At 47.5% G+C, this 12,674-nt stretch overlaps 1 protein-coding gene across 2 annotated transcripts in view; it reads right to left on the reverse strand.

Moving 5' to 3' along the window:
* csf2rb (colony stimulating factor 2 receptor subunit beta) overlaps window positions 1-11,705 on the reverse strand; it is a 70,099-nt gene extending 58,394 nt beyond the window's left edge. For both annotated transcript variants that reach the window (XM_072588642.1, XM_072588640.1), the window contains exon 1: window positions 11,016-11,705. The gene's annotated coding sequence lies outside the window, so the exon portion shown is untranslated. The remainder of the gene's footprint in view (window positions 1-11,015) is intronic.
* Between the last annotated feature and the right edge of the window lie 969 nt (window positions 11,706-12,674).

The raw sequence follows: 12,674 nt of genomic DNA on the forward strand, positions 1-12,674 counted from the left end.
TACCAACTGATAACCAGCAATTTATCAAGGTCTACCTTAAACAGACTCATAGACTGAACCTCCACAGCACTCTATGGTAGAGAACACACACTCTCTAAGTAAAAGAATTTCTCCTTTTCTTGGTTCTAAGTGGCATCCCTTTTGTTTTTTAATTGTGCCCTTGGTTTTCAGCACAGGAACAGGCCCTTCAGCACACCAAGCCTGCACCGATTCCTAATCCTTAGTTAAACCTGCTACTTAATGCCTGTAGGTGGTCTTTGTCCCTCTATTCACCTCCCCTTCATGTATCGATCAAGATATACCTTAAACGTTGTGTACATGCCTGCTTCCAACACCTCCATTGGCAGTGTGTTCCAGGCACCCACCACCCTCTGTGTGAAAGATTTTCCCTGCACTTCTCCCCTTAACCTTCACCCTCTCACCATGAACCTGTACACTTCCTGTAGTTGACCTTCCCATCCTGGGAAAAGGCGTCTGACTATCCACCCTATCTCTGTCTCTCATTATTTTGTAAACCTCTATCAGGCCCTCAGCCTCCGTCTTTCCAGTGAAAACAAATCCGAGTTTATCCAACCTCTCCTCATAACTAAAACCCTCCGGACCAAGCAACATCCTGGTAAACCTTCTCTGCACCCTCTCCTAAGCATCCACGTCCTTCTGCTGGTGTGACGGCCAGAGTTGCAGGTAATATTCCAAACGTGGCCAAAGTAAAGTTTTTTACAGCTGTAACATAACTTGCCAACTTTTATATTCAATGGTCAGGCTGAGGAACGCAAGCGTGCTGTGTGCCTTCTTGACCAGTTTATCCACCAGTGACCACCTTATCCACCTGTGACCACTTTATCCACCAGTGACCACCTTATCAACCAGTGACCACTTTATCCACCAGTGACCACTTTATCCACCAGTGACCACCTTATCCACCTGTAACCACCTTATCCACCAGTAACCACCTTATCCACCAGTGACCACCTTATCCACCTGTAACCACCTTATCCACCAGTGACCACTTTATCCACCTGTAACCACCTTATCCACCTGTAACCACCTTATCCACCAGTGACCACCTTATCCACCAGGGACCACTTTATCCACCAGTGACCACCTTATCCACCAGTGACCACCTTATCAACCAGTGACCACTTTATCCACCAGTGACCACTTTATCCACCTGTAACCACCTTATCCACCAGTGACCACCTTATCCACCTGTAACCACTTTATCCACCAGTGACCACTTTATCCACCTGTAACCACCTTATCCACCTGTGACCACCTTATCCACCAGTGACCACTTTATCCACCTGTAACCACCTTATCCACCAGTGACCACCTTATCCACCAGTGACCACCTTATCCACCAGTGACCACCTTATCCACCTGTGACCACCTTATAAACCTATAACCACCTTATCCACCTGTGACCACCTTATCCACCAGTGACCACTTTATCCACCAGTGACCACCGTATCCACCAGTGACCACCTTATCCACCAGTGACCACTTTATCCACCAGTGACCACCGTATCCACCAGTGACCACCTTATCCACCTGTAACCACCTTATCCACCAGTGACCACCTTATCCACCAGTGACCACTTTATCCACCAGTGACCACCTTATCCACCAGTGACCACCTTATCCACCAGTGACCACTTTATCCACCAGTGACCACCTTATCCACCAGTGACAACTTTATCCACCAGTGACCACCTTATCCACCAGGGACCACCTTATCCACCTGTGACCACCTTATCCACCTGTGACCACTTTATCCACCAGTGACCACCTTATCCACCAGTGACCACCTTATCCACCAGGGACCACCTTATCCACCAGGGACCACCTTATCCACCTGTGACCACCTTATCCACCTGTAACCACCTTATCCACCAGTGACCACCTTATCCACCAGTGACCACCTTATCCACCAGTGACCACCTTATCCACCAGTGGGATCCACCAGCCTTACCTACATCTATCCTGTCTAGACATATTTTGTAGGTTTCAATGAGATTTCCTCTCGACCTTTGAAGCTCCAGAGAATTTGGATCCCACTTGTCCAATCTCCCTGTCCAAGGACAGTGTGGCCATCTGGGGAACAAGTCTGATGAACTTTTGATACACTCTCTGCACAGCAATAATTTATTTCCTGCGAGAAACCAAAACTGCAAGTTTGGTCTAACTGAAGCAGGGTCTCCTGTACTCAAATCTCTTTTTTATTCATCCACAGGATCAGGGTGTCATTGGCTTGGCCAGCATTTATTGCACATTCCTAATTACCACGAGTCAATCACATTGCTGTATCATATGTAGGCCAGACCAGGTAAGGATGGCAGTTTCCTTCCCCCAAGGGCATTAGTGAACCAGATGGGGTTTACCCAACAATTAGACTCCTAATTCCAGATTGTTTTGTATTGGGTGGCACGGGGGCTCAGTGGTTAGCACTGCTGCCTCACAGCACCAATGCCCCAGGTTTGATTCCAACCTCAGGGAACTGTCTGTGTGGAGTTTATACATTCTCCCTGTGTCTGCATGGGTTTCCTCCCACAATCCAAAGATGTGCAGGTTAGGGTGGATTGGCCATGCTAAATTGCCCGTAGTATTTGGTGCATTAGTTAGGGTCTGGGTGGGTTACTCTGCAGAGGGTCGGTATGGACTTGTTGGGCTGAAGGGTCTGTTCCCATACTGTAGGGAATCTAATCAAATTGCACCATTTACATTGTGGTAAAGATTAACATTCATTAGCCTTCTTTATAGTTAAATATTAAATGCTTCTATCAATAAATGACACCTGGACAGTAGAAGCAATGTTGCTCCCAAGATTTGCACATTGTTTATCCTTCGATTGTCTTGAGCCTCAGTGGACACAGTGTCTCTGAGTCTTTGATCAGGTTCTATTCCAGGGCTCAAGCTCTACCATCGAGGTTCTATGATCCAGTGCATCACTCACTATTGGTGGGACTGTTTTGTGGTTGAGATATTAAACTGTGGCCTGCCTGCTCATTTGGCTGTTAAAGATCCCTAGGTACTATTTTGAAGAACGGCAAGATAGTCGCATGGTGGCTCAGTGGTTGGCACTGCTGCTTTCCATTGCCAGGGACCCAGGTTCGATTCCAGCCTCAGACAAGTTGGCACTTTCTCCCTGAATCTGCGTGGGTTTCCTGTGGATGCTCTGGTTTCCTCCCACAATCCAAAGGTGCGTGGGTTAGGCAGACTGGCTGTGCTAAATTGCCCTGTTGTGTGTAGGTGGGTTAGCCAAGGCCAATGCTGGATTATGGGTGGGGAATGGTGGGTTGTTCTTGAGAGAGTCAGTGCAGACTTGATGGGCTGAGTGGCCTCTGTCTGCACTGGGGGGATTCTATGGCTTGGCCAATGTTTACTTCCACCTGCCCCACCACACTATTACTTGTGGCAAATTGACGATGAGGTGCCGGTGTTGGACTGGGATGGTCAAAGTTAAGAATCACACACCTGGTTGTAGTTCAACCGGTTTATTTGGAAGCACTAGCTTTTGGAGCAAAATAAACCTGTTGGACTATAACCTAGTGTTGTGTGATTTTTAACTGTGTCGAAATTGCCATTTTCTACCACGATAATAGTGAGCTTCGTCGGCTGTCATGCACTTCAGAGATATTCAGTGGTCATGAAAGGGCTCTGTGCAAATGCAAGTTGTTGTTGCACCCGGACAAGCCCATTGTGATTTTGCGGGCTTGTGTAACATGAGGGATGGTGAGTGACCAGCTTGCTTTCTATTTCTCCCGAAGGTTGAATGGTTTTCCAGACTCTGCCACCTGCAGGCTACAATCCGGGAGAAAGAATCGGCTCGACTTTCCCACTCTCGCATAGGTGTCTCATTGCCTGCACCCTGGAATAATCAGGAAAACGGCAAGCCCCTCCCCAAAAAACATGGAACCCGCTCCCATGAGTCCATGGGATCTTGCTATGTAAAGTACCGCCAGTCCTATTCAGACTTCGATTCTGCTCCTGACGCACCGCTGAAATGACCCTTCCTGATGAAGGGCTTTTGCCCGAAATGTCGATTTTCCTGCTCCGCGGATGCTGCCTGACCTGCTGTGCTTTTCCAGCACCACTCTAATTGTGACCGTTGAAATGACCCTTACCCTTGCTGATTGATGCATGAAAGCAAAATCTCAAAAATGTGTGCACTAACTCTGGGTGCACTCTTATTTGCTAAATTTAATTTTAGCTGGCACAGCACCAGGGCCCTGGGTTCGATTCCAGCCGCAGGTGACTGTCTGTGTGGAGTTTGCACATTCCCCCCGTGTCTGAGTGGGTTTCCTCTGGGTGCTCCGGTTTCCTCCCACAGTCCAAAGATGTGCAGGTTAGGGTGGATTGGCCATGCTAAATTGTCCACAGAGTCCATGGATGTGTAGGATAGGTGCATTAGTCGGGGTAAAATTTTTTTTAAGAATTCCGACAGTGTGGAAACAGGCCCTTCGGCCCAACAAGTCCACACTGACCCTCCAAAGCGTAACCCACCCAGACCCATTCACCTACATTTACCCCTGACAAATAACCTACACTATGGGCAATTTAGCACGGCCAATTCAACTGACCTGCACATCTTTGGATTGTGGGTGGAAACTGGAGTACCCGGAGGAAACTCATGTAGACACAGGGAGAATGTGCAAACTCCACACAGTTGCCTGAGGCAGGAATTGAATCCGGGTCCCTGGAGCAGTGAGGCAAAAGTAGTGTAACAGGGTAGGGGAATGAGTCTGGGTGGGTTACTCTTCAGAGGGTCGGTGTGGACTTGCTGGGCCGAAGGGCCTGTTTCCACACTGTAAGGATTCTATGGTTCTGTTTCTCTTTTCCATCCTGGCTGCCCAGTGTTTACAGCAGCCTACTGCTTGAACAAAAGGTCACCGACTGAGCAACCAGCCCTCCCATAGAAACGGCAAGTGATCTGACCACCAACTCAGCCAAATCAACCTGACTACATTAACCCGCCTGCTGGTGGGATCTTGCTGTGCCACGCTTGCCTACACGCTGTCAGGTGGTTGCATTTCTGTCCCTGGGCCTGAGGGACTCTGACAGCACCGGCCCTGTGAAAGTTCCACATCTTCTCGCTGTGCTTTGCATCAACTTAACGCAGTAATAAAGGTGGAGATAAAAATAAGGGTTCATTTTACAGCCTCCAAGAGGAACAGCTTAACGTCAGAAACAGGATTCATCCATTTAGCTCCTCAGTGAGATCGTGGTTAATCTCTGGCCTAACTCTAGATAGCTGTCTTTGGCCCATATCCCCGAATCGGAGCGTTACATCAGGTTACAGAGAATATACAGCTCAGAAGCAAGGTTTCAGCCCATTTGGTCCATGCAGGTTTCAATGCTCCACTCTACCCTTCTCCCTTCTTTCTCCGATGCACTTATCAAGTGTATTTTTTTATTCCTTCTTCCTGTTGGTGGGGATCTCTCCTTGCCCTTAAAGGAGGCCATGCAATGCACAGCAGACAGGCAGGAGGAACACAGCAAGGCAGGCAGCATCAGGAGGGACAGGCAGGAGGCTGGGAGAACACAGCAAGTCAGGCAGCATCAGGAGGGACAGGCAGGAGGCTGGGAGAACACAGCAAGGCAGGCAGCATCAGGAGGGACAGGCAGGAGGCTGGGGGAACACAGCAAGGCAGGCAGCATCAGGAGGGACAGGCAGGAGGTTGGAGGAACACAGCAAGGCAGGCAGCATCAGGAGGGACAGGCAGGAGGCTGGAGGAACACAGCAAGGCAGGCAGCATCAGGAGGGACAGGCAGGAGGCTGGAGGAACACAGCAAGGCAGGCAGCACCAGGAGGTGGAGAAGTCGACATTTCGGGTGTAACGCTTCTTCAAGACCATCCTGAAGAAGGGTCACACCCGAAATGTTGACTTCTCCCCCACCTGATGCTGCCTGGCTTGCTGTGTTCCTCCAGCCTCCTGCCTGTCCCTCCTGATGCTGCCTGCCTTGCTGTGTTCCCCCAGCCTCCTGCCTGTCCCTCCTGATGCTGCCTGCCTTGCTGTGTTCCTCCAGCCTCCTGTCTGTCCCTCCTGATGCTGCCTGACTTGCTGTGTTCCTCCAACCTCCTGCCTGTCCCTCCTGATGCTGCCTGCCTTGCTGTGTTCCCCCAGCCTCCTGCCTGTCCCTCCTGATGCTGCCTGCCTTGCTGTGTTCCTCCAACCTCCTGCCTGTCCCTCCTGATGCTGCCTGCCTTGCTGTGTTCTTCCAGCCTCCTGCCTGTCCCTCCTGATGCTGCCTGTCTTGCTGTGTTCCTCCAACCTCCTGCCTGTCCCTCCTGATGCTGCCTGTCTTGCTGTGTTCCTCCAACCTCCTGCCTGTCCCTCCTGATGCTGCCTGCCTTGCTGTGTTCCTCCAGCCTCCTGCCTGTCCCTCCTGATGCTGCCTGCCTTGCTGTGTTCCTCCAACCTCCTGCCTGTCCCTCCTGATGCTGCCTGCCTTGCTGTGTTCTTCCAGCCTCCTGCCTGTCCCTCCTGATGCTGCCTGTCTTGCTGTGTTCCTCCAACCTCCTGCCTGTCCCTCCTGATGCTGCCTGTCTTGCTGTGTTCCTCCAACCTCCTGCCTGTCCCTCCTGATGCTGCCTGCCTTGCTGTGTTCTTCCAGCCTCCTGCCTGTCCCTCCTGATGCTGCCTGCCTTGCTGTGTTCCTCCAGCCTCCTGCCTGTCCCTCCTGATGCTGCCTGCCTTGCTGTGTTCCTCCAGCCTCCTGCCTGTCCCTCCTGATGCTGCCTGGCTTGCTGTGCTCTTCCAGCCTTCTGTTGGTCTACTTTGGATTCCAATTATATTGTCTCTAACCATGCTGTCATTGCAGCTGTCTGTGAGCTCTGTTGACTAGTTAGCAGAATGGTCACTGACAGCGTGGGTTCAATTTCTGCATCAGCTGAGTTTGCTGCAAAAGACGTGTCTCCTCAGCCTCTGCCCTTACCTGAGGCATGGTGACCGTCAGTTTAAACCAGTCATCTCTCACTAATGAGAGAGCAGTGCAATGGACTGGTATGACTTAGCCACCATAGCTTTACTCTCTGTGGAACCAAACACCACATTCCTCGCCTACTCTTTGAGTGAAAAGCCTTTCTTCAGAACACCCTGAGGCATTTATAAGATACCATTTTGTACAGTTTGCAGCTTAGTATTCATTTTGTTTAATAGTCTCTAGCTTACATTAAAACAAAGTCTCAAAAATATTTGCACTAACTCTGCGTGCACTGTTACTGCTTTTATTTGCTAAATTTGGATGCTAACTTTTAGTCAAAGCACTTGTTCATAACTCCAAAGCACAGAGACGGGTTCATACAGTCATCCAGCACGGAAACAGACCCTTCAGTCCAACCAGTCCATGTTGATCATAATCCCAAACTAAACTAGCTCCACCTGCCTGCGTATCCCTCCAAACCTTTCCTATCCGTGTACTTATCCAAATGTCTCTTAAATGTTGTAATTGTACCCACATCCACTACTTCCTCTGGAAGTTCATTTCATACATGTGTAGAAAAGTTGCCCTTTATGCCTTTATCTCAAACCTTTCTCTTCTCCCCTTAAAAATATGTCCCTAGTCTTGAAAACCCCCACCCTAGGGAAATTACCATTCACCTTATCTATATCCCTCATGATTTTATAAACTTCTATAAGATCACCCCTCAACGTCCTACACTCCAGTGAATAAAGTCCCGGTCTATCCAGTCTCTTCTAATAATTTAAACCCTCGATTCTGGCAGAATCCTGGTTGGTCCTTTCTGAACCCTCTCCAGTTTAATAATATCCTTCCTATAACAGGGTGACCAGAACTGGACACAGTACTCCAGAAGAGGCCCCACCAATGTCCTGTACAACTTCAACATGACGTCCCCACACCTCTACTCAAAGGTCTGAGAAATGAAAGCAAGCGTGCTAAACACCTCCCTAACCACTCTGTCTATATGTGACACAAACCTCAAAGAATTATGTACCTGGACCCCTAGGTCTCTCTGTTCTACAATAATACCCAGGGACCTACTTTTAATTGTATAAGCCCTGCCATTGTTTGCTTTACCAAAATGCAATATCTCGTATTTATCGAAATTAAGCTCCATCTGCCACGACTCAGCCCATTGACCTGATTGAGCAAGATTTTAGATATCCTTCTTCATTGTCCACCATATCAACAATTTTAGTGTCATCCATAAACTTACTAACCATGCCTTCTATATTCTCATCTAAATAATTTGTATAAATGATAAACAAAAGCGGACCCAACACAATCCCCGTGGAAAACCCCTGGTAACCAGCCTCCATCACCTCTCTCTGTCTCCTGCTGTCAAGCCAATTTTGTATCCAATTGGTAAGCTCACCCTGAATGCCATATGATTTAACTTTACTAATTAGTCTACCATGCAGAACCTTGAAAAAGGCTTTACTAAAGTCCAAGTAAACAACATCCACCATTCTGTCTTTATCAATCGTCTTGCCTTACTTCCTCTTTTATAGCTTCTAAGACCTCTGTAATGTCAAAACAACAATATTTATTTCCCTGCATTCTCTAGCCTCCATGTCTTTCTCCACAGTAAAAACTGACATGAAATATTCGTGTAATACCCCTCCCATCTCCTGAGGTTCAACACAAAGACAACCTCTTTGATCTTTAAGGGGCCCTACACTCCTCTAGTTGTCTCTTATCTCAAGAGGGTTGGAATATAAAAGCAGAGATGTACTACTAAGACTTTATAAAGCTCTGGTTAGGCCCCATTTGGAGTACTGTGTCCAGTTTTGGTCCCCACACCTCAGGAAGGACATACTGGCACTGGAACGTGTCCAGCGGAGATTCACACGGATGATCCCTGGAATGACAGGTCTAGCATATGAGGAATGGCTGAGGATACTGGGATTGTATTTGTTGGAGTTTAGAAGATTAAGGGGAGACTTAATAGAGACGTACAAAATAATACATGGCTTGGAAAAGGTGGATGCTAGGAAATTGTTTCCGTTAGACGAGGAGACTAGGACCCGTGGACACAGCCTTAGAATTAGAGGGGGTCATTTCAGAACAGAAATGCGGAGACATTTCTTCAGCCAGAGAGTGGTGGGCCTGTGGAATTCATTGCCACGGAGTGCAGTGGAAGCCGGGACGCTAACTGTCTTCAAGGCCGAGATTGGTGGGTTCTTGTTGTCTAGAGGAATTAAGGGCTACGGGGAGAACGCTGGTAAGTGGAGCTGAAATGCGCATCAGCCATGATTGAATGGCGGAGTGGACTCGATGGGCCGAATGGCCTTACTTCCACTCCTATGTCTTATGGTCTTCCGGTCTTATGGTTACCCACTTACGCTTAATGTATTTGTAGAATCTCTTTGGATTATCCTTAACCTGATCTGCAAAGGCTGAGTCATATCCTCTCTTTGCTTTCCTGATCTCCCTCTTAAGAATGCCCTTACACTCTTTATTCTGTTCAAGAGATTCATCGGAACCCAGTTGTTTGTATCTAACCTATGAATTTTGTTTTATTCTTGACTAGATTCTCAATATCTTTATTCATCCATTTTTCCCTAATCCTACCAGCCTTACCTTTCACTCTAACAAGAACATTATGTCTCTGAACTCTCAATACCATACTTTTGTAGTTTTCCACTTATCAAACATCCCTTTACCTATGAACAGTCTACGCCAACCAACTTTTCAAAGTACTTGTCTCATACCATTAAAATTTGCCTTACTCTGATGAAAAGCATTTATGGAAAGCTTATTCTTTAAAACAAATAGAATTATGGTCACTAGACTCAAAGTGTTCCCCTACTTTCACTTCAGTCACTTACCCTGCCTCATTACCCAACAGAAGGTCACATTCTGCTCCTTCTCTAGCAGGAACATTGAAATATTGATAAAGAAAATTTTCTTGAATGCATTTAACAAAGTCTTCACCATCCAAACCGTTAACAGTATGGCAGTCCCAGTCAATATTTGGAAAATTAAAATCACCTAATATCTCAAACTTAATAATCTACAACAGTATTTAAAAATAGAGAAAAAAAAATTAAAAATTGGGGTGGCATGCTGGCTCAGAGGTTAGCACTGCTGCATCACAGCACCAGGGTCCCAGGTTCAATTCCAGCCTCGGGTAACTATCTGTGTGGAGTTTGCACGTTCTCCCAGTGTCTGCGTGGGTTTCTTCTGGGTGCTCCGGTTTCCTCCCACAGTCCAAAGATGTGCAGGTCAGGTGAATTGGCCAGGCTAAATTGCCCATAGTGTTAGGTGCATTAGTCAGAGGAGAATGGGTCTGCGTAAGTTACTCTTCAAGAGGGTCGGTGTAGACTGGTTGGGCTGAAGGGTCTGTTTCCACACTGTAGGGGATCTAATCGAATATCCTTACATATATCTAAGGTCTCTCTACAGATTTGTTCCTCAACTTCCCTCTGACTATGGAGGGGAGTGGGGGGGGAGGTGGTGAGAATACGATTCCCACAAGGTGATCACTCCTTCCTTATCTCTAACTCCAACCCATATATTTTCACTGGATGATTTTTTTTGTTGAGAACCATCTTCTCTAATTACAGCAGTAATTGCTTTCCTTAATCAAGTTCGCCACTCCCCCCATCCCTTCTGTCACCCTCTCCATCCCTTTTGGAAACACTGAGCTGGGCAGTCCTTTCCATCCTCCAGGCAAGTTTCTGTCATAGCTTTAATGTCCCAATAGGTCTGGTGAGAGGATCCCAAATCTAGCTTAACTCCCTGTGGAACCAAACTCCACATTCTCGCCTACTCTTTGAGTGTCATCCACCAGCGGCCACCCGACATTTACAGTTTCTTGGTCAGTGTCCGTTTTATTGGTTATCCTGCAGCTTACATTCAAACATCTGCGCCTCTCAGCTAAATTTAAACGCTCCCTTTTAGGCAGTGCACTTATTCCTAACACAAGAGCACAGAGACAGGGTTTAAGTAATCGAAATTTGGGAAATGATGCCATGCAAGAGAGCAGACCAAACACGGTCTGTTTTCTTTAAAATCCCTGAGGTTGAAAGCTGAATTGAATTGCTTACCGTCCTGGGCACAGTCCGTGGTTCCGACACTGATGGTGAGCAGCCAGTGGAGAGCTTCCTCTTTGTAACAGCCTCTGCGTGTTCTTGGCTGGCTGGAACCCTTTTGGGCGGGGGGAAACAGAGAGGGGAAAAAAAAAGGCTTTACCAGCGTCTAAGATTCAACAGCTCCAGTGATTTTCGAGAGAACGTTCCTGAAATTCTTGGCTTGGTCCCGGCGATTTGTAGCGTTGCTCAGACGCGGAAGAGTTAAAAGTGAAAAAGTAGCCGCGTAATTTACTGTACGCAGTTGGCTGCACGTCTTCTGTTTTTTTTCAGAAGTTGGGAACTTCCATGGATTGGGGGTTTTGGCACCGAGACAAGTGAATCAGTTAGACGTGAGCAAATATCATTCCTGAAAATGCACAGAGTAGGGGGGGACCAGGATGAGTCATACACTCAGGACCAGAGAGAGAGAGAGAAATAACCTGTGAAAGGGACAGAGTTAGGGAGCACAGACAGACCAGGCTGAAAGGGCATGACCCACCAGGGAAAGAAACTCAAGAGGAATGGGAATGGGATGACACTAAGGAACTGAGAGAGGCACACACACACACATAGGGACACGAATCAGCACTTTAATTCAAATGACGAATAAAGAACCGCCAAAGGACGGCGAAGTAGTGATTGACCTGCACTTCACTTCAGTAGCTTTGCCTGCTCACACTGGGACCCCCTCTGCACTGGCGAGGGGAAGTGCAGGCTTTACCGAACATCCCAACAGTGCCTGGGAAAGTTCCCTGTCGCTTTCACGCCCCAGCGTGTTCCCACGCCAGCATGTCAGTCTCAGTTTTGCTCCTGCGAAGCTTTCACACAATCTGAAAGAAACTGCAGCTCACTTTCCGCTTGGGCACCTCAAGGACTCAAGATCAGTACAATAACTTACCAGCCCTACTGCATCCTTTCATGTGTTTTGTATTTAATCCACCCCCAAACCCCAGACTTGCTACTACATGCGTCTTTAACACAGTCACCCATTCTCACATACACTTTAGTCTTATTGCCAGGACGAAGAGGAGCCGGTGTTGCTGTAGAAGTGAAAAGGAGAGTAGGAGAGAATGTGTAGGCTGTGCTAAAAGTATAACGTGATAATAGGGCAAAGTTAAAAATCACACAACACCAGGTTATAGTCCAACAGGTTTATTTGGAAGCACTAGCTTTGGAAGCGCTGCTCCTTCATCACGTAGCTGTGATGCAGGACCATAAGACACAGAATTTATAGCAAAAGGTTAGAGTGTTGTGCAAGTAAAATGATATGTTTAACAAACCTCACACCTTTAATGCATTGTCTGAGCTGAGATGTCACCTATTTTTATAAAGCCTTTGCGTTTTTAATGAACTGAAACCTGTAACCCATTCTAAAAGATGAAAGACTTAACAATAATCCAGTTTTCTTTTAGATTAGATTCCCTACAGTGTGGAAACAGACCCTTCAGCCCAACAAGTCCACACCGATCCTCCGAAGAGCAACCCACCCTGACCCATTACCCTATATTTACCCCTGACTAATGCACCTAACACCACGGGCAATTTAGCCTGGCCAATCCACCTGACCTGCACATCTTTGGACTGTGGGAGGAAACCAGAGCACCTGGAGGAAACCCACACAGACACGGGGAGAAT

Source organism: Chiloscyllium punctatum, chromosome 18 (genome assembly GCF_047496795.1).
Source record: "Chiloscyllium punctatum isolate Juve2018m chromosome 18, sChiPun1.3, whole genome shotgun sequence".
Classification (NCBI taxonomy): Eukaryota; Metazoa; Chordata; class Chondrichthyes; order Orectolobiformes; family Hemiscylliidae; genus Chiloscyllium; species Chiloscyllium punctatum.